The 18,529-nt window shown below is 42.4% G+C and overlaps 1 protein-coding gene and 1 pseudogene across 16 annotated transcripts in view; both read left to right on the top strand.

Annotated features, from left to right (window-relative positions):
* LOC109389078 (profilin-1 pseudogene) overlaps positions 1–14,346 on the top strand; it is a 47,848-nt pseudogene extending 33,502 nt beyond the window's left edge.
* Positions 1–18,529, top strand: part of ERC2 (ELKS/RAB6-interacting/CAST family member 2) — a 974,141-nt gene that overhangs the window by 123,854 nt on the left and 831,758 nt on the right. The gene's annotated exons all lie outside the window — the stretch shown is intronic.

The raw sequence follows: 18,529 nt of genomic DNA, 5'->3' as shown, positions 1-18,529 counted from the left end.
TAGGTGCCGGTGAGATGAGCAGAGGGTAATTTACCACCGGATCAAGCCCTAATTTCATTGTCATTATTTTGGCGTGTATATACCAGGCCTGCTCTCTTTGTGTCACTTAGAACTCTAGAACAAACTGTTCTTTAAATATTACTTAAAAAATAATGTAGCACTACCACCTTCTTCTAAAATAAACTTTAAAATCTCTTCTTTAGAGAGCTGTTTCCTTCTGTTAATATTTTTAAAATTGAATCCCAGATTTTCTGAAGGTTTAAATCAAATCCCAGATTTTCTGAAGGTTTAAATCAAGTAGTTATCTTCTGTTCCTCAACTCTCTTTTGCTTCCTTTCTTTCTTTCTTTTATTTTGTTGGCAACTTGGAACAGTGGCAGGGAAAAGAATCCTATTTTTCATTTGCTGTTATAATTCAGAGCTCTGTAGGTAACTATTAAAAAAAATAGTTTTAGTGATCAAATCTTTGTTAAGAAAATGAAATATACTGAATGCAGTTAGGGCTAATATAGGGCAGTAGTAGCTAACTGGGCATATATGCAGGATTGGGCAAGTTTCATTCAACCTGCACAGAATGTTAAAGAAAGTGAGCCAGTGTTTAAAAACCTGCAGGTTTCACATAAAAATACTGATTTTTTTCCCCTCCCTTGAAAAATTGAAGCTCTGACATACATCTAGACGGGGCACACACTTTGCAGTCCCCACAGCTTCCTGTTTCTCTCGGGCTGAATGCAGTTCAAACAGGGCACTTTCACTATACTGACACCGGAGTCCCAGAGTTCTTATGCCTGGCCGGCTTCTCTCCTGGGTTTCCTGCCTTCCCGTTTCAGTTCACAGCCCCTGGTGTGAGGAAAGGCGCCAAGTGCACTGTCCTCTAGACCTGGCGCTGCCACTCGCGGAGGCTCATCGTTTTCAGCAGACGGATCGTTGGGATTTTGTGATGGAGAATTAGGATGAAAGGAGTTGGGGAGGAAGACAAGAGAGACCAGAGGAGAGGCAAAGGGCAGAAAGGAATTTGGGGGGAAGGGGAGACTCTTGCAGGCCTGGGACCAGCTGTGGGATTTGAGAGCAACAGGTGGATTTTAATTACAGAATAGTGTGTCTACTTTATAGAGCTCAGGAAACACAAATGAGGGTTTGAGTTATTTTGAAATTGCAGAACTGTGTTTGTCTCAGTCTGGGTTGAGTCAGGAGACAGAAGCTACACTGAGGGAATTTAATATTAAAAATGATAAACTTGATATTGAAGAACCTAAAGGTCATAAGATAACACTAATGTGTCATGGAAGCAGCAACCACAGGAGGCATTTACCACTCCTGGTGTTGGGTTATTAATATTTAGAAGCTTGGAGGAGAGGCCCAGTGGGGCTGAACTCTCAAGATGACGGCCGGTGCTGAGGTACCTACATGGTCGGTGTTGGAGTCTCTGAGTGCAGGTGAGGGGAAGGAGGCTGGGACCTGAACCTGAGGAGGGGCCAGGCTGGGGCTGTGGTCTCTGAGTGGATACAATGAGGCTGGCACCAGAAAGACTGAACTGGACTCAGCAGCTGCCACAGGAAGGAAATGCTGCCAGGGTGAAGCATGGCTGGGCCACGCCCACAGGAGCAGGAAGCCAATAGGAAGGAAGGAACAGGACCCACCTCCATTCTTGTGGTCTCCGTGTTTCCAGCTTATACAACACTAGTTTACAACTTGAGATTTAATTACTAATCTCTTTATAATATACTCCAAAGTAATATTGTTATTAATTGATTTTATTCTTTAGTGAAGTGGCTGACAAACTACAGCCTGTGGGCCAGATATGGTTGTCTTTTTTTGATAAATTAAATTTTATTGGTATATAGCCATGCCCATTTGTTTACCAGAAAAAGTTTACAGACTCCTTCTATAGTGTAAATTTTAGTTTTTCTTTAGTTCCGATTTAAAACAGAGGACTGTGACACATGTTTAGAAGAGTAACCCTCACACTATAAAAAAACAAACACACAAGATAGATCTTTATTTGAAAAAATAAAGGCATTGTCCAAATGTGAGTGAGTACCACCAACATTTTCCTTGGCGTTCTGAGATAATGGGCAAATATGGGAAAGTTTTTGACTTGCTGATAAAATCAAGATAATGCCATATTCCTTGAATAGATAATAGCTGTTTGAACAGAATCTTTCCAAATAGAACATTCCGCTAGAGGCACTGCAGTGGGGCAGAAAGAATGTTGAGTCAGGAGTCAGCCTCTCGGAGGCCTGGTGCCACCACACCTGTGCTGCTCTGTGATTATGGCAGGTCAACTGCTGAGATGCGATTTCACATAGATGTATGGAGGACCAGCGTTTTCCCATTTAGCCTTGTAGCTCCTTAGTTTTTATCTCCCACCCTGATATCTTTGCCGAGCTCTAGCCTACCCATCAGATGGTCTTGTAGATGGCACATTTTGGCTGTCCTACAGGCCCTTCAGACCTAACATGTCTTCGATGGATGTTACTCCTGACCACTGGTATCTAGTTCTCTACCTCTGGGCTGTTTCTGGGTGACTTCTAAGAGGACTGCTGCTTGCCTGCCTCCTTGAAGTTAGACATAATCATATGTTTATTTCTGGCCAATGATGAGTAGAAGTGATGTGTGCAACTTGTGGGCCAAAGTATGTAATTGTCAGGGTGTGAATCTTTGGCACTCTGTTCTCTTGCTTCTGCTTCCAGCTGTGCTCCAGATGGTAGGGCCCCCATCAGTCTGGGCCCCAAAGGGAGGCCTGCTGAAGCACAATAGACATGTAATATGAGTGAGAATTTAGTCTTTGCTGTTTAAATCATTGATATTTCGGGATTGTCTGTTATTATAGTTTTCCTAATCTAACCTAACCAATACAGTATCCAATCAGTACTTACTATCTTCTTCCCCATGTCTGCTGGCTCTTTATTCTTTAGATCCTAGAATGGCACAACTACGAATTCACTTGCCAGAAACCTCAGAATTATCTTTTTGTTTTATACCTTCTCTTGCTCTCAATATCTAGTCAAAATAGAAGATCCCTCATCCTCTATTTCCTTAATACCACTTGTGTTATATATCTCTTTTGATTCCCACCATCTTATTCAAGGTGTATAACCTCTCACTTGGAGTTTACTTTCTGTATTTTTTTTTTTTAAGCTGAGCCATCCTGCCACCTGTTGGCAGCTCAGCGGCTGCTCAGCTAGGGCCGGGAATCGACCTGCTGTTTCAGAGCTCCAACTCTTGAGCGAGCTCTTAACCAACTGAGCCACTTGGCCGGCCCTGGACTTTTATTTTCTAACTACTCATTCTTTTATAATCTTATCTCAGTCTACCCCATTTCCTATAGGAAACCTAAATTAGACCATGTTTCTTTATTTCTCGTAAATCTTCATGGGTTCCATGCTGTCCCCGAAAGAAAGTCAAACTCCTCAGCATGGTGGGCTAGCCTCTCCATGACCTGCTCAGTCTCCTCATACACTCTCTGTGCTGTCCTTACTGAACTACCGCCAGTGTCTTCTGCTTAGAAGGACCTTCCTTTCTGTCTACATGTCAGTCTCTATGTCTTCAAGTCTTAGCTCAAGTTACCTCCTCTATGATGTCCTTCCTGAGTTTCTCAAAGGTACTTAGGTGCTCCTTTCTCAATGTTCTCTTTGTTCTTTGTACAAATGTCTTTCCATATATTAACAAATTAAATATAATTGCTTGCATACCTGGTTCTCTTATTAGATTGTCATTTTCTTGAGGCTAGGTTCTGAATTTTGTTTCCCCTTTGGCCCAAGTAATTAGAATGAAAATTCTAAAACTATGGTTATTATTCTTTTTGAGGGGAGGTTAGCATGTATTTTAAGAATCAAATGCCCATACGTTTCAACAAAGGTTTAGGTGACTAAAATATTCTTCAATCAATATTAGTGAAAAGTTGTTATTGTCATGGTCTTATTAAAGGATGGTCTTATTAAAGGAATAATCACATTAAATTGGCCAACATCAGTTTTTAAAATGTTTCAGTTACCAAGTAGAAGTTTAAAAAAGACTGACACAACCATGGAGACCACATTTTAGTCTCTAAAAATATGTTAGCAAATTGAGAAAGGGCAGCTTTTTAAAATATACACAGTAGATCATTTTTATTCAAAGTGTTACATTGAATTCTGTTCCAAAGAGATTTTTAGTAACATAAAAAAACAAAATGAAATGGACAATACGTATCAAAAGCTTCAAAAATATTTGTATCCTATGGCCCAGTGATTCTTCCTCTGGGATGATGTCCCTTTGGGTGGTTTTGACCTCCCTGCATGGGGTGAAGGGTGGGTCTCCAAATAATAAAGAGAATGAGACTTTGAAGATTGTGTGAGGTCACATTATTTTTGCCCTTGGCCTGGCACAGGCAGCAGGAAGCATGGGAAGTGATGCAGGGTCCCCAGCTTCCCAGAGGCCACTGAAGGCCTCATGTACCTAATAAACCCTCCATACTCAATGACATATGCTTATAGATTTCACTCCTGTGTTTGCTCAGACATCTCATAATATTCTCTCAAGTGAGGGTGTGCATGTGGGGCATGGAGTATCTAAGACAGTATAAATCTCAGTATTGCTCTGATGCCTGTTGTACCACGCTCACACATAAGCTCACTGCAGGACCTTCCAGCTGAGCCTTGCTGCCAGTTCTTGGACAGTTTTCTTTACCGTTATCATTGTTCTCTTTCACTCCCAACCGCAGTCTTCCTCTCTGCGTAAATGTCACATTGTTTTGAAGTAGACAGCTGTCCCTCTCTCCTGCAGTTCCCCAATGTCATTGTCTCTTTTACAATACAAATGATTGTTTCCATAAACCAATTGTTTCCATTTTCCTGCCTAAGTTGGTCAAGAGCACCTGTGTTTTACTTGGCTAGCTCCTGCAATGTTTCTGGGTAATGTCTGGCTGAACGCTTGTTCTTTCAGCTAGACTGTAAGCTCCCTATGCATTAGGCTATGCCTCTCTTTACCGTTGCATCTCTAGGGGCTGGTATAAAGTAGATGTTCAATAAAATTTGTTGAATAAATGATTGAACAAAACACATTAGGCAAACCTGTATTCAGACTTCATTGTTTTCTGAGTTAAATGTAAACAGGATCCTCTCAGTGCGACTTGGTGTTACCTTAAGTGGCTTTTGTGAGAAGGAACATTGGGAACTGGTATCTTTATCGGTGTATCATGAACGCACCCGAGAACGATTTCATCAGTGCGTCCAGCAAGGATTTGTTGTCCATCTCTTCACTTCTCATATAACAGGCACTGTGTTCAGAACTGGGAATACATGGCCCTGCCCTTGAAATACCTAACAGATGAGTAGAAAATACAATATAATGACCTTTCGAACATAGTAGGTAAGTCATTGAGTGACTGACCCATTATCATCGGGCCATGATGGAATCAACTGATGTTCCATTGGTGAAAATGCTCCAATTCTGATTTCTTTTTTTAAAATTAAACGTTTTGGGGTAACACTGGCTAATAACATTATGTAAGTTTTCAGGTGTACAACTTTATAGTACAACATTTATATACTGCATTGTGTGCTCCCCACCCAAAGTCTAGTCTTCATCCGTTCTCCATATATTCCACACCCTTTACCCTCTACCCCCTTCCCCCACCCCCCTTCCCCTCTGGTAACCACCATATTGTTGTCTGTGTCTGTGAGTTTGTTTGTGTTGCTTGTTCAGCTTGTTGCCTTTTGTTTTATTTTTGCTTGGGGTTAATGGTGTAATGGGTGGCTTGATAACAGAAGAAAAAAAACTACTAAGAGAATAGCTTCAATCCGTTTTCATAGTAAATGCATTGTGTATGGGTGTCAGGGTCTACCTTTTAGTAAAGGATGCTCTTTTTATCTTGTCTCTTCTTGCCCTTTTGGTGTTGGAGGGGTTGGGGTGTGGAGTGGATTGGGAAGCAGCTCCTGCCCTTCACTCTGAGTGATGGTGCAGGCATTTACTGGAGGAGACATTAGGGCACTTGGTTACTGTCACTGTGAGCTTTGTGCTCAACAGCCCACAGGGAGGCATGTTGCTGTCAGGCTCCCTCACTGGCTAATGGGGGAGGGTGGAGAGAGGAGGAGGAGGGGGACGAATGGCTCTGGCCTGGGCCGTGGAGGCCTGACTGTGCCCAGGGCTCAAGTGGCGGCTGAACCTAGGTTATTAGGCATTCCGAGAGGTCTCGGGTCCTTTTCTTAGTTTGTTTTCTTTGTTTTTTCTTCTTGCCACTGTATTCAGGAGATTTAAGCAATGAAATCATATTTATTTTACAAATGTAAAAGGATATTTTGTTTTACGTGGTATTTGAAATATCCATCTGCCTCTCTCTGCCTGTTTACCCCGATAAATCCTAATAACACAGGCATAGCTGGATTAAGAGCCAGGGATCATGCAGTATATTCACTGGGGAAAAAAGAATGTTAAATTTCAACAGATAAGGTTATTGAAATAAGTAATCCTTTCTTTGTTGTTATTGAATTCTTCAGTCTGGCATTATATTGTGGCATTTGAATGCAAACAACAGTATTTGCAAAGCTAACGAGGACAAGACTTTGTGAAGGAAGGAAATTTATGATTTAAAAAACCAACTTTATAGTAAGGAACAATAATTTAATTTAGACAGCTCTGCCTTGTGGCCTAATAATATTTATTAAGCGCTTATCATGTTGCAGGCATTGGGGATGCAATGATATTAGCAGGACAAAGTTTTTGGCCTCATAGAATGTACCACCTAGTGGGGAAATGTTGCCTGTGGAGCTTCTAACAGTCCGTGTGTGTGTTGTGTGTGTGTGTGTGTGTGTGTGTGTGTGAGAGAGAGAGAGAGAGAGAGAGAGAGAGAGAGAGAGAGAGGCTTGGTATGGCCTGGTGAAGGCTTAGCTGTGGGCAAGTTCAAAAGGATCAAAAGGAAGGGGTATAGTCAGCCCAGGGCCTGATTGGGAGAAGAGGGAAGATCAGGCAAAGACAGGACGAGGGGCTTGAACTTGATCAGAGTAAATGCCCCTTTTCTTAGAGAATTTATTTTGCCTTGGTGAACTAAAAGAGAATCCTCATGAGAGATCATTTCCTCATCGCATGGATAAGCACTTCTCAGATTCTTCATGACCTCTCTATCCCACTTTATTCAATTTTATATTCCATTTTATCCCTCTTTTTTCAATTAAGGATTGTTCTAATAGAGGTGGGGTCTAGAATACATGGATGAAGAATTGCTCCCTTCTTGGCAGGACCTGATACATACCTCACAGATGCTATGTATGGGTTCTCCCCCGCTTCTAGGCTGTAAGTCCCCTGAGAGAAGGGACCAGGACCACTTCATTTCTGTCCATCATGGTGCTTGACACAGTCTGGTGGGAAATGTGTGCTGAGCAGTACAGAAGGGCACGCGTGGGGATTTGCCATGCTTTGGAATGTCTGCTTTGGAAGTTTACAGCTATGACATTTTTTAAAAGGAAAATGGCTTGTGCTTAACAGAGAAGCTGGCACGTGGAAAATGTCTAATGAATGGAGTTTCATACCTATTTTACTGAAAAGCTGCATCACTAGGGATATTTGATATGGATTCCAGCACTGAAACTCCATCGTGCCATTCCTGTTAAAGTCTTACAGTATTTGCATTGCTTAGTGAATTAAAAGAGGTGATACATGCCTTTGTGATTACAGTATTTTATTGTATGAATTTGTTCTCAGTTTTGTGATGTCAATAAGTGGTATTGTTGGTTTAAGAGAGGGCTTCTGCAGCCTTTTTAAAATGGCCTGGGACATTTGACTTAAAATGTCTGCCAGGTTGCTCTGAGCTTAGACTGCCTGGAAGAGAGTTGCATCCTGAGAAGCCAGAGTTATGTATTCCTCACATTGGAGGGAGAGGCAGGGCACAGTCAGTGCTGCAGGTTTGCAGAACGCAGAGGGACAGATGAGCAGGCTCTGACCTCACCGGTGGGTGATGCGACCACGTTCTTGCTTCCCTTTGCCCCCGTGCCTCTGCGGCCAGCCAGTGAGAGTGGTGCCCTGGTGGGCAGCATGGGCTGTACAGGAAGCACCTTCACACACCTCCCAGGATGTCTTCACCCTGAGATCACAAACCCCTTGCACGTGTGATCTTGTGATCCCTTGCTATGGAAACAGAAATAAGTGAACTGGAAGTTTACTGTGTCTTTTCAGGAATCAGGAATACATAGAAGCCCAGGGGGTGTGATTAAGGGTGTTTCCTTGGTGAAGCAATGATTTGGATGCTGCACAAATGACTCAGAATTGCTAATAGGATTAGGGAACCTTCTTAGGCGTGCCCAGTGGGGTGATGCTGGGTGATAGACAGATAGCTTGGTGGTCTCAGAATGGGACTGATCTACCTTGTTCTACTTTTAGTGTTTTTTTCCTAAAAGGTTGATGAATTCATGATAGGAGCCTTTCACAGATGGTCAGTCTTATCTGTGGTGGGGATGGCCAATGGGACAAAAACGTCTCTTCCTATCAGGTAGGTCTCTCTTCTCATGCTAACAGGAACCTGGGCCCTTTGAGGATCATCTATGGCTCTGCACAACCTCTGCTTTTGCAAAATGGAAGGCTTGGCTGCCAGTGGCTCAGGCCCAGCACACTCTTTATTTTAATTGGCAGAAATATCCCCTAACCCAACACTGGTGCATTGTGTCTGTTCCCAGAATGACTTTTATTGCCGGTACCCAGAGCCCTACGCCTGCCTGGACCAGTTCACCTTAGACTGGCCTTTGTAAGACAGAAGAGGGTGGAGGAGGGTAGGATGGAGAAGCTCGCCAATAATGGACCTCATCCTTTAAAATAACCATGACCTGTTACATTAAGTATTAATTGCAAATCTGTTTCCATTCTTAAATAACATTCAGTTCTTTAAAGATTTACATGGGCTCATCTAAGCTCAATCAAATAAAATTTAAAAGAAAGGAATGAATGATCAACTTCTGGGTATGATTCAGTGTGTTAAATTAGTTTCAGGATTTTTTCCCCCCAAGAAGTGGGACATTTATTTTTAGGACTTATATATTTTTTTTCTTTCTTTTTTTTCTGTTGAAAACTTAGCCCAGAAGTAGAACAGCTCTATCTTGAGAGGAGGTCTGTCTACTTTAGAAGTTTTCTTGTAGGTGGCAATAGGTTTTAACTTTTGTATCATATGGGGAGAAAGGGAGGCTAATACCTATAAATCTGGCTCATTGTTGAGGATACGCTACAAAGGAAGCTGTCTGTTGAGTATTTGGAATGTCTGCTTTTAAGATTTAAAAAAATTCCCTTGGTTGTCTTCTGGGCATGAGTTTGGTGCCACCTTGTGGGCAATTGTCAGACCATTATGCAAACCATGAAAAGAAAACTTGTCCCCAACAATTAATAATGTTCAAAAAACATGCTCTGTAAATTAGTTAGATTAAAAAAAAATCCAAACCTCAGTGATTCTCCCACTAGGTTTGTGCAGCCTTATTTTAGAGGCGGTATTGCTGCCAAATTTCAGGAAACATTTGATTCTTCCTAAGGGATTTTGATACCCTGCTGAGGTACCAGTGCTTTATAACGCATGGAAAACTTTTTCTGGGTATCTGTGTTCTTTTATTAAGCCTTGCATTTTCAGCACATTTTAGTGTATTTTTCTTTCTTTCATTCTGAGCTAAGTATCTAAATTTTATTCAAAATAGACTAACAAGGATTTCTCATACCTGCACATCTTCGATATTATATTTGGGGTCATCTGTTTTAACTTTATTATTTTCTCTCCAAAAGAACAGCATTAAATACTACCACTAAGAAGATACATATTGATAGATATCTAATATTATGTTCATATATGTTTACCAAGTGTTAGGATTAATATACTTGTAATTAATAAGAAAATGCATAAAGTATGCTGTGTGATGCAGCTTTAACCAAAGTTTTTCAGCAGATTCAAATATACCGGGATGTGGTTTTTGACCCACTTTATTACACTTCTCACAACAGCCCTCTGGGGTATGTAGAACTGTTATTGTTAATGCTCATTTTGCCCGTGGAGAAGGTGGAGTCAAAGACATAGGCGGCTTGCCCTAGCTCACAAGGCCTGGTTCTGGTGGGCAGGATTAGAACCCAGCTCCCAGGACAGCTGGTCTGCCGCTCCTGTCATTATCTGATGCTGCCCTTATTGTTTACATTATAGAGTGAAAACTCAAGAAATAAACTTTTTTTCTTATGATATGTTTTTTTAAATTATTATTTTTTGTTGTGAAATACACATTTTTTTAGAATTAGTTTCAGCTGTACAACACAGTACAATAGTTATACTTTTTACCCCTCGAGGTGACAACCCCCCTCCCCCAATCCACCACCCCACTTCCCCCCGCAATATTGTACATATCTATTACAATTCCCTTGACTCCACTCCCACACTATACTCCACGTCCCATGACTATATATACATATGTTCACTTATAGTTGACATACAATATTATACAACATCAGCTTCAGATGTACAGAGCAGTGATCAAGCCTCTTCCCCATCCATGATGCGGTCTCCCTAGCAAGACATGTGACCATCTGACACCCTACAAAATATTTACAACATTATTAATTATATTCCTCGAACTGTCTTTCATGTCCCTGTGGCAATATTGTAGTTACCAATTTATGTTGTCTAATCCCTTCCTTTTCTCCTTCATCCCTTCCCCTTCTCCCTCATCCCCACCCCCCTCCCAACTAGCAGCCATCAGTTGTTCCTCTGTATCTCTGAGACCATTTCTGTTTACTTTGCTCGTTCATTCAGTTTTTTAGATTCCACATATAAGTGAAATCATATGGTATTTGTCTTTCTCCGACTGACGTTTCACTTAACATAATAGTCTCTAGGTCCATCCATATCATCCCCAATGGTACGATTTCATTCTTCTTTATAGCAGAGTAATACTCCATTGTATAAATATACCAGTTTCTTAATCCAGTCATCTACCGATGGGCAAAGAAATAAACTTTTAGGCTGATGGGAATTTTAGAGATTCGGGCTGTTGGAGTTGAGAGAGAGAGAGAGAGAGAGAGAGAGAGAGAGAGAGAGAGAGAGGGAGAGAGAGACTCTTCTGTCAGACAATGGGCTTAAGAAACATCTTGGTCTTCCTGGAAGGGAAATTGGACCCTGTTTTTCCCCTGATCCCTTTACCTATATGACAAAGTCCAGGTTCTTTTAAGTGGCTCTCTTGATGACCTACTTTCTTGGCTTCCCCTGCCAACCACACCCCACTCCAGCAATACCCAAGTGCTCTCGGTGTCCCCACAGTTTCCTTTTCTTACTCCCCACCTTCGTTCTAGCTGCCCCACTCCCCCCCTCCCCCCATTGCCTTGATGATCCGCTCTCCCCACTTTTTCCTGATGAACCTAAAGCATTCCGGAGGGCTCAGCCCAGAGGTCACTTGCTCCAAAATCTTCCCTGGCCATTCCCTCTGCTACTCTCGCCTGGTTAAGATGCTCCACCTCTGAATGCTCTCCTAATGCTCTTTTCCTGTCTGCTGATACGTCTGCTTTCCTAATGAAACTGTGATATTCTTGAGAGGAAGTTCTGCATAGTATTTGCCTTTCTTTTATTAGGATTGAGCACAAGATCTGACCACAAGTCTTGCACTATAGCTGAGAAGGACAGAATTGAGACGAAGTTGCAGAAATTAAGGTGTCAGTGGGCACTCAAGGCTCCACACCCGCTCTCCCTGCCTTGGCTGGCCTCTGTTCCTCTTGGCATGAGGCACCATTGTCATGCCCTTGTCTTACCTCTCTCCAACTCTCAGCCCTGGTTCCCTCTTCTCTCACCCTTATTTTGTCCACTTGCAGACATGGTCTGCTCTACGTGGCTGGGGACAGTGACCCCCAGAAGCTCCAGACTCATTCTCACAGCATGGCAGCCTCAGGGACTGTCCCTGCACAGCTTTTATTTGGGGAAGGACTCTGGCCCTGCTCAGATCATATGCCCATCACTGGAACAATCACTGTGGCCTGGCACTTTGTATGGTTAAATGAATAGTCCATGTGGCATCTTTCCTTGCATCCCTCATTTCTTGCAGGTACTAATTATGAGCCTCTTGATTCACTTCGCTTCATTTTCATGTCTTAAAAGTGACATGAAAACAAAACAGGGGCTGACCCTGGGAGTATCCCTTGAGACTGGGATGGGAAGGTTAGACACTTCCATCAAAACAGTCCTAGGTGGTAGTGTACTTCCTCACCTCGCCTGCATCCTCCCTGCTTGTCAGCCCCCACCAGGATTAGGGAATCAAGCAGACCGGGGGTTCAGAAAGGCAGAGCTCGCTGCATAAAACACATTCCCCAAGCCCCTGACACTCCTGAAAAGAGGGCACAGATTAGATGGGGCAGACACACTGATCAGCTTGTCAACCACTGTCGATTATCGCAAACATACAGGAAGTACACAAAACCTAAATGTACAGCTTAGTGAATCAGTATAACACATACGTAACCATCATCCAAGTCAAGAAATGGAACCCCAGGGCCCCCCATGTTCTCTTTTCCAATCACAATCCCCTCCTTTCTCTGAAAGCCAACCACTACCCTGACTTCATGGTACTCTCTTTTCTGTATTCCTTTACCACCTCAGTATGCGTCTTTAAACACTAGAGTTAATTTGCCTGTTTTTGAACTTTATACAAATGGAATCATCTAGCTTATTCTTTTGTGTCTGGTTTCTTTCATTCAGCATTCGCTTTGAGGGAGTCATCCCTTTTGTTGAGTGTAGCCATGATTTCTTCATTTTTGGCACCATGTGTTATTCTATTATATAAATATACCATCATTTCATCATTTATTTTTCCATTCTACTGTTGATGGACACTTGGGTTGTTTCCAGTTTCTGGCGATTATGAATGATCCTCCTGTGAGATTTTTTGTGCTTGTCTCTTGGTGCACATGGGATGCGCTTCAGTTGTGTGTACACTTAGGAGTGGATGTGCGGGGCAGGGGTGGGTGTGTCTTCACCATTGGTTGATATGCCAACTTTCCAAAACAGGTGACCAATTTACCAGTAGTGTTTTCTTTCTCTGCCTCTTCTAATCCCCTATTTTGATGGCGTTGCAGGAACGAAAGGTGGATAATAATCATAACTGCCATTTATTAAGTGCTTACCCTGTATGAGAAGCTGTGCTAAGTGCTTTATAAATAGTATATCAAGTCATCCTCACAACCCATGGAGACAGGTGAAATTGCTTTACCCCTTTTGCACATGAGGCCCCCGAGGATTAGAGAGAGGTTAAGTAACTTACTTAGGGTCACATAAACAGTGTGTGGTAGAGCCAGCACCCAAACCTGAGTCTGAGCTCCTGGACCCCCAAACCTGAACTCTTACCTCTGTGCTGAAAGGTTGGGCTTTACCTGGTAGACAAAGTATGGGAACTGTGGTTTGGCACAGTGGACATGTGCCTTCCTGCCTGCAGATGTGGGTCAAGCCTGCTGACAGTCGTTCCTTTAAAGAAAGATTGTAATTTCCAGGAGGAAAAAACATGGGAAAAAAAGGGATATTTAGGAGCTTGAAGCATTTCTTAAGTTGCCTTTGGTTTGTGCACTATTTGGGCCAAGCTTCACTGGTCCTGGTGCTGAGACTTTGCCTCAAGTATTCATCCATTCCAAAAAATTTTTTTTTCAAAGTGTCACCAAACTATGCCTTAACCATATCTCCCATGCCCCCTACTAAAATTCTGAGGTTGTAAAATATCCATCTGTTTTTCTATTAGCAATCAGAGTAATAAATGATCAATGGGTCAGTATTTGGATTTTCTATTTAAGTTTTTTAAATTAGTGATACAATTGAAATCTTAAAAACATCTAGAAAGGGGAGGAGCAAGTAGCGGTGCGAGGCTGCTGCAGAGGGAGCAGAGCCGTGGTCCAGCCTGCAGCCCGCACCCCAGCCCTCGGCCCCCACTGCCCGCCCACCCAAGGCAGCTGCAGCCCAGCTGCGGCCCCAGCTGCAGCAGCGCCTGGCCAGGTGGACTGCCACCAGGACAACCTCATGGTGGACAGGGCCTGTCAGAACGCAGCCCTCATGGGTTATAAGGACTCGCCCTCTGTCTGGGCCGCCATCCCCAGGAAAACCTTCATCAACGTCATGCCAGCTGAAGTCGGTGTCCTGGTTGGCAAAGCCTGGTCAAGTTTTTTTTGTGAATGGGCCGGTGCTTGGGGGCCAGAAATGTTCTGTGATCCGGAACTCGCTACTCAGATGGGGAATTTACACGGATCTTTATATCAAGAGCACCGGCAGAGCCCCCACCTTCATCACTGTCACCATGACTGCCAGGATGCTAGTGAAGGTTTCCACGGTGGTATGATCAACAAGGCATGTTGTGAAATGGCCTCCCACCTGTGGCGTTCCCAGTACTGACCTTATCTTTCCCTCCCTCCTCCACCACTTCCCACTACTTTTGCACCCCTCTCCTTCCCATACACACACATCATTTGATTTTGTGGGGGCCATTACCCCACACCCCTTACTGCTGCCAAAACCACATGGGCTGGGAGCCAGGGCTGGATGGACAGACACCTCCCCCTACCCATACCCATCCTGTGTGTGGTTGGAAACCTTTTTTGTTTTATTTTATGAATAAAGAAGATTCTTCTAAAAAAAAAGTTGAAAACTTGAACATGTAATGTTGTCATTTACACATTTTCCATGACCTCAGCACTATCTATTGTACATTGACCTTTTCTTCCTTTTCAGCCACATACAGAGGAAGTTTTCTTACTGTCTAGCTGGTATGTCTACGTTCATAACCACACCCCCAAGACCTAGGCTGCTTATATTTCTTCTCCCCCAGGCCCTGTGCGGTTTGGACCCAGCCATCCTTCCCCAGCTTCTGTTTCTCTCCCCTTATCTCTGTGTTCCAACCGCAATCCTCAAAAAACACCATTCTGCGCACCAGACTCTATTCTAATCCCATGTATAGAAAGTATTATGCCTGTTTTAAATAGGAAGCACAGAGAGGTTAAGTAACTTGCTCAGGGTCATACAACTAGTAAATGTTAGACCTAGGATTGAAACCCAGGTCCACTGGCTACAGAGTCCGTGTTGTTACCCACTGCTCTGTGCTGTCCCTCCTTCCTAGACTGCTCTAATTACCTTTAATACCCCCTACTCCTCTCCTCAGGGGTTTTGCACTTGGTGTTCCCTTTGTCTGGGGTGTGCTTCCCTCACGTTTTCCTCATCAATTAGCATTTCTTCCCCTTCTGAGCCTGTCTTCAGTGTACTGGCTTGAACTGCCTACAAGCTAAAATAGATACTTGTGTTATCTTTATTATTTTTTAAAAATTACTTGTAGACTGTTCTGCTTTCCCATAAGGACTGAGGCCCACCCACCCTGTTTATGCCCAGGTCTCCCCTGCTTGGCACACAGCTGCGTACTTTGTGTGTTTGTTCATTTGGCAAATGAATGAATGAATGAATGAATGGCAGGATGGCTCATGGTGGAGCACAGAGACGGAGTTGCTTTTCTATCCTCAGATACAGTTTTTAAGTAAGCTCTAACTTAAATGAACTCAACTTCTAATTATTGTTTAAATGGCTTTTTGGTCAGGTGCCTGATTGATCTGTATTTTAATATGTATTTTTAGTTCTCAGCCTACTTTCTGTCAGGCACTGCCTTCTAATTTACAAGGCCCATTAGCTTAAGGTGTTCTGCCCATGCTATTGCATTTCTTCTTATGGTTTATGGGTCATTGATAACGCTGAGGCAAAGCGTTTCAATCTATATACAGTGCATGCTGGAGTGGCTGCCTATCAGAATATCCTCCCACTTTAATTTTTTATTACAGCTTTCTCAGTTGACTCAAAACAATCCTTTTAGTCATGTATTTGTGAAAATCATGACCTCTTTTAGGTGAAATCCTGGAAAAATTACATCTGACATCTACGTGTCCCATAGCGGCCATTTGTGTGCTAACTTGAGAGAAGGTGGGACCCTGAGATAAAATGAGCTTTCAGTTGTTTCTTTAATTGTGAGCACGTTAACTAGGCTTTTTACATTATCTAATTGAATAGAGAATCTACCACCTCTCAGAAGTCACATTTTAATCTAATGTGCTTGTTTAAATGCCACCCTTCAGTAAATATGTAGGTTTTTGTATTCTAATCCTGTAAGCTGTGCTTCACTTTCAAGTTTTTTTAAGAGAGATTTTTATTGGTTAACTTTATCGTTAGTATCAATCAGCTTGGCAACTTTTTAAATGTTGTCAGCTATTCTAATAAGTTGATTAGGCATGGTCTTTCCCTAGTCTCTCAGAAACAAAGGATTTTTTTATGTTATATTTCTTAAGAATTCTAAATTATAATATTACATGTTTATAGTTGTTAGAGACACAAAGAAGTCAGAATAGTTTTAGTTGCAAATATAGGCACCCAAACCAATCAGCCTAAGAAACATGGGGATTTATTGTCTTTCCATAGCTGGGAAGAGCATAGTAGAAGCTAAATCGAAGGAATGGGGTCATCAGGGCTGACATTCAATTTGAGACATACTTCACATCTCTCTCTCTCTCCCTCTCTCCCCCCCCCTCTCTCCCCCCCCCCACTCCCATCTTTAGTGGTCTCTGCTCCTCTTGGCCTGTAGACCATCCTCCTGCTCTTGCCTTGTCTCTCTTTATGCATGTCCTCCTTCCCTCTCCCTATCAGCCTCCTTTTTTTGTCTTGCCGATATGGCTTCCTCCATGTGGCTGGAGAAGGTGGTTCCCAGATGCTCTAGGCACCTTCTCACACCTGGCGTCTGTGGCACAGTGTGGGGCAGGAGGAGCACTTCTCTCCTCCAAAATCCTTGTATCAATTTTTAGGGAAGGACTTAGACCCTGCTTGGCCTGTAACCCCTCTCCCTGAACAGTCGCTGTTTCTGGTCAGGGGGACTGAGTATGATCAGCCCCAGCTGAGCCACAGGAGGGAGCATGAGGTAGCCAAAGCAAAGGGGGACAAGGACATTGAGGGAAGAATGAAACCATGGCTTCCAGTGTCCACTGGATGTTTGCACTTGAGATTAAATAAGCATTTATTGAGTGATTCCGATGTTAGGGACCATGCTACACCCTAGGGATTCAAAGACTAATAATAAGATTACAAAGCAAGTTAAATGGGCATAAATGACAGTGGGAAGGACTGGATTAAATATAAGAAAAAGCCTCCCGAGAGCAACTGGAGATATATTTTGGAATGTGTTTCATCTTAGTTTTAGAATTTTCTGGCTTATGTTTTAATGAATTGTCACTTCCCTAGGATGATTCGACTATTATAGATATTGCAAATCAATTTCCTGAAAGGCGAATATAGATTTTAAAATCATTCATTGAAAAAATTCTGTTTCTTCTGATTATATATAAAAGATAAAGTATAAAGAAGAAAATGAAAAATAATTCTAATTGCCAACGATAGCATCTCAGTTAGTTAGCATTTTGGAGTATGTCCTTGTCATCTTTTATATGCATGTGTGTAGATAAAATAATTTATAATTTATTTGATTATTATTTTTTAGAGAAATTGGTTTAATACTGTTTGTATAGTTTTGAATCTGGTTTTTTAATCTCATATTTTTTAGTGTGAGCACTGCAAAGATGTGTATGTTAAAGACGGGATTTTTATTATTCTGTGCTTCATGGTCCACTGAATGGCTGAACCACAATTTATTTTAACCATTCCCCCAGTATTGCACATTAAAGTTGTTTGCTAAATTTTGTCAACATGAGAAATGCAAAGAATGTGCTGGCACCTCTACCCTAGCCTGCCTTTCAGATGAGTTCCTTGGGTTCCATTCCTAGGAGTGGACTCGGGAGATCAAAGGGAAGGCACACATTTACGTCTCTGGATCCAGATGGCTGCTTTGCCCTTTGAGAGGTTGTTTCAGTTTACGTTCTTCCCAGATGTAGAGGAGAGAGAACGTAAGAATGTAACGAACCGTCTCTGACAATGAGCTCATGTGCCCAGTTAACTGATTTTATCCTATCTGTAAGGGGATACTGTGTGTGAACTAAGTGTGACCACGTGGTGGATGCTGGAAAACGACCTGACAGCATGAACTGAAAATTTTAACTTTCAAGTGAGAAATGAATGCATGACTTCCTCCAAAGGATTCGTTTTTTTGTTCAAAAATGCCATATTCTTACTGTTAAGGCCAAATGGAAAATACGGTGTCCTCATTGGTTTTGTCTTTTGTGTTGTCTTTTTGCTTCTTCTTTCTTTTTCTCCCCCCCAGTATAAGAGGCTCTCTGATTATCCTCTTGGGTATGATTACTAGGATTGAAAGGTTATAGGACTAAAGGGTATCTTAGTTCAGGCTGCTCTAACAGAATACCATAGACTGGGTGGCTTATAAACAACAGGAATGAATTTCTCACAGTTCTGGAGGCTGGAAGTCTGAGATCTGGGTGCCAGCATAGTCAAGATCTAGTGAGGGCCATCTTCCAGGTTACAGATGTCCATTTTCTTGTCTTATCCTCACATGGCAGAGAGAGCAAGAGAGTTCTCTGTGCCTCTTTTATAAGGACACTAAATCCCCCTCATGACCTAATCCCCTCCCAAAGGCCCCACCAAC

The sequence above is a fragment of the Hipposideros armiger genome, unplaced genomic scaffold (assembly GCF_001890085.2).
Source record: "Hipposideros armiger isolate ML-2016 unplaced genomic scaffold, ASM189008v1 scaffold_220, whole genome shotgun sequence".
In the NCBI taxonomy this organism is placed as follows: Eukaryota; Metazoa; Chordata; class Mammalia; order Chiroptera; family Hipposideridae; genus Hipposideros; species Hipposideros armiger.
This window is presented reverse-complemented; position numbering and strand designations above follow the sequence as displayed.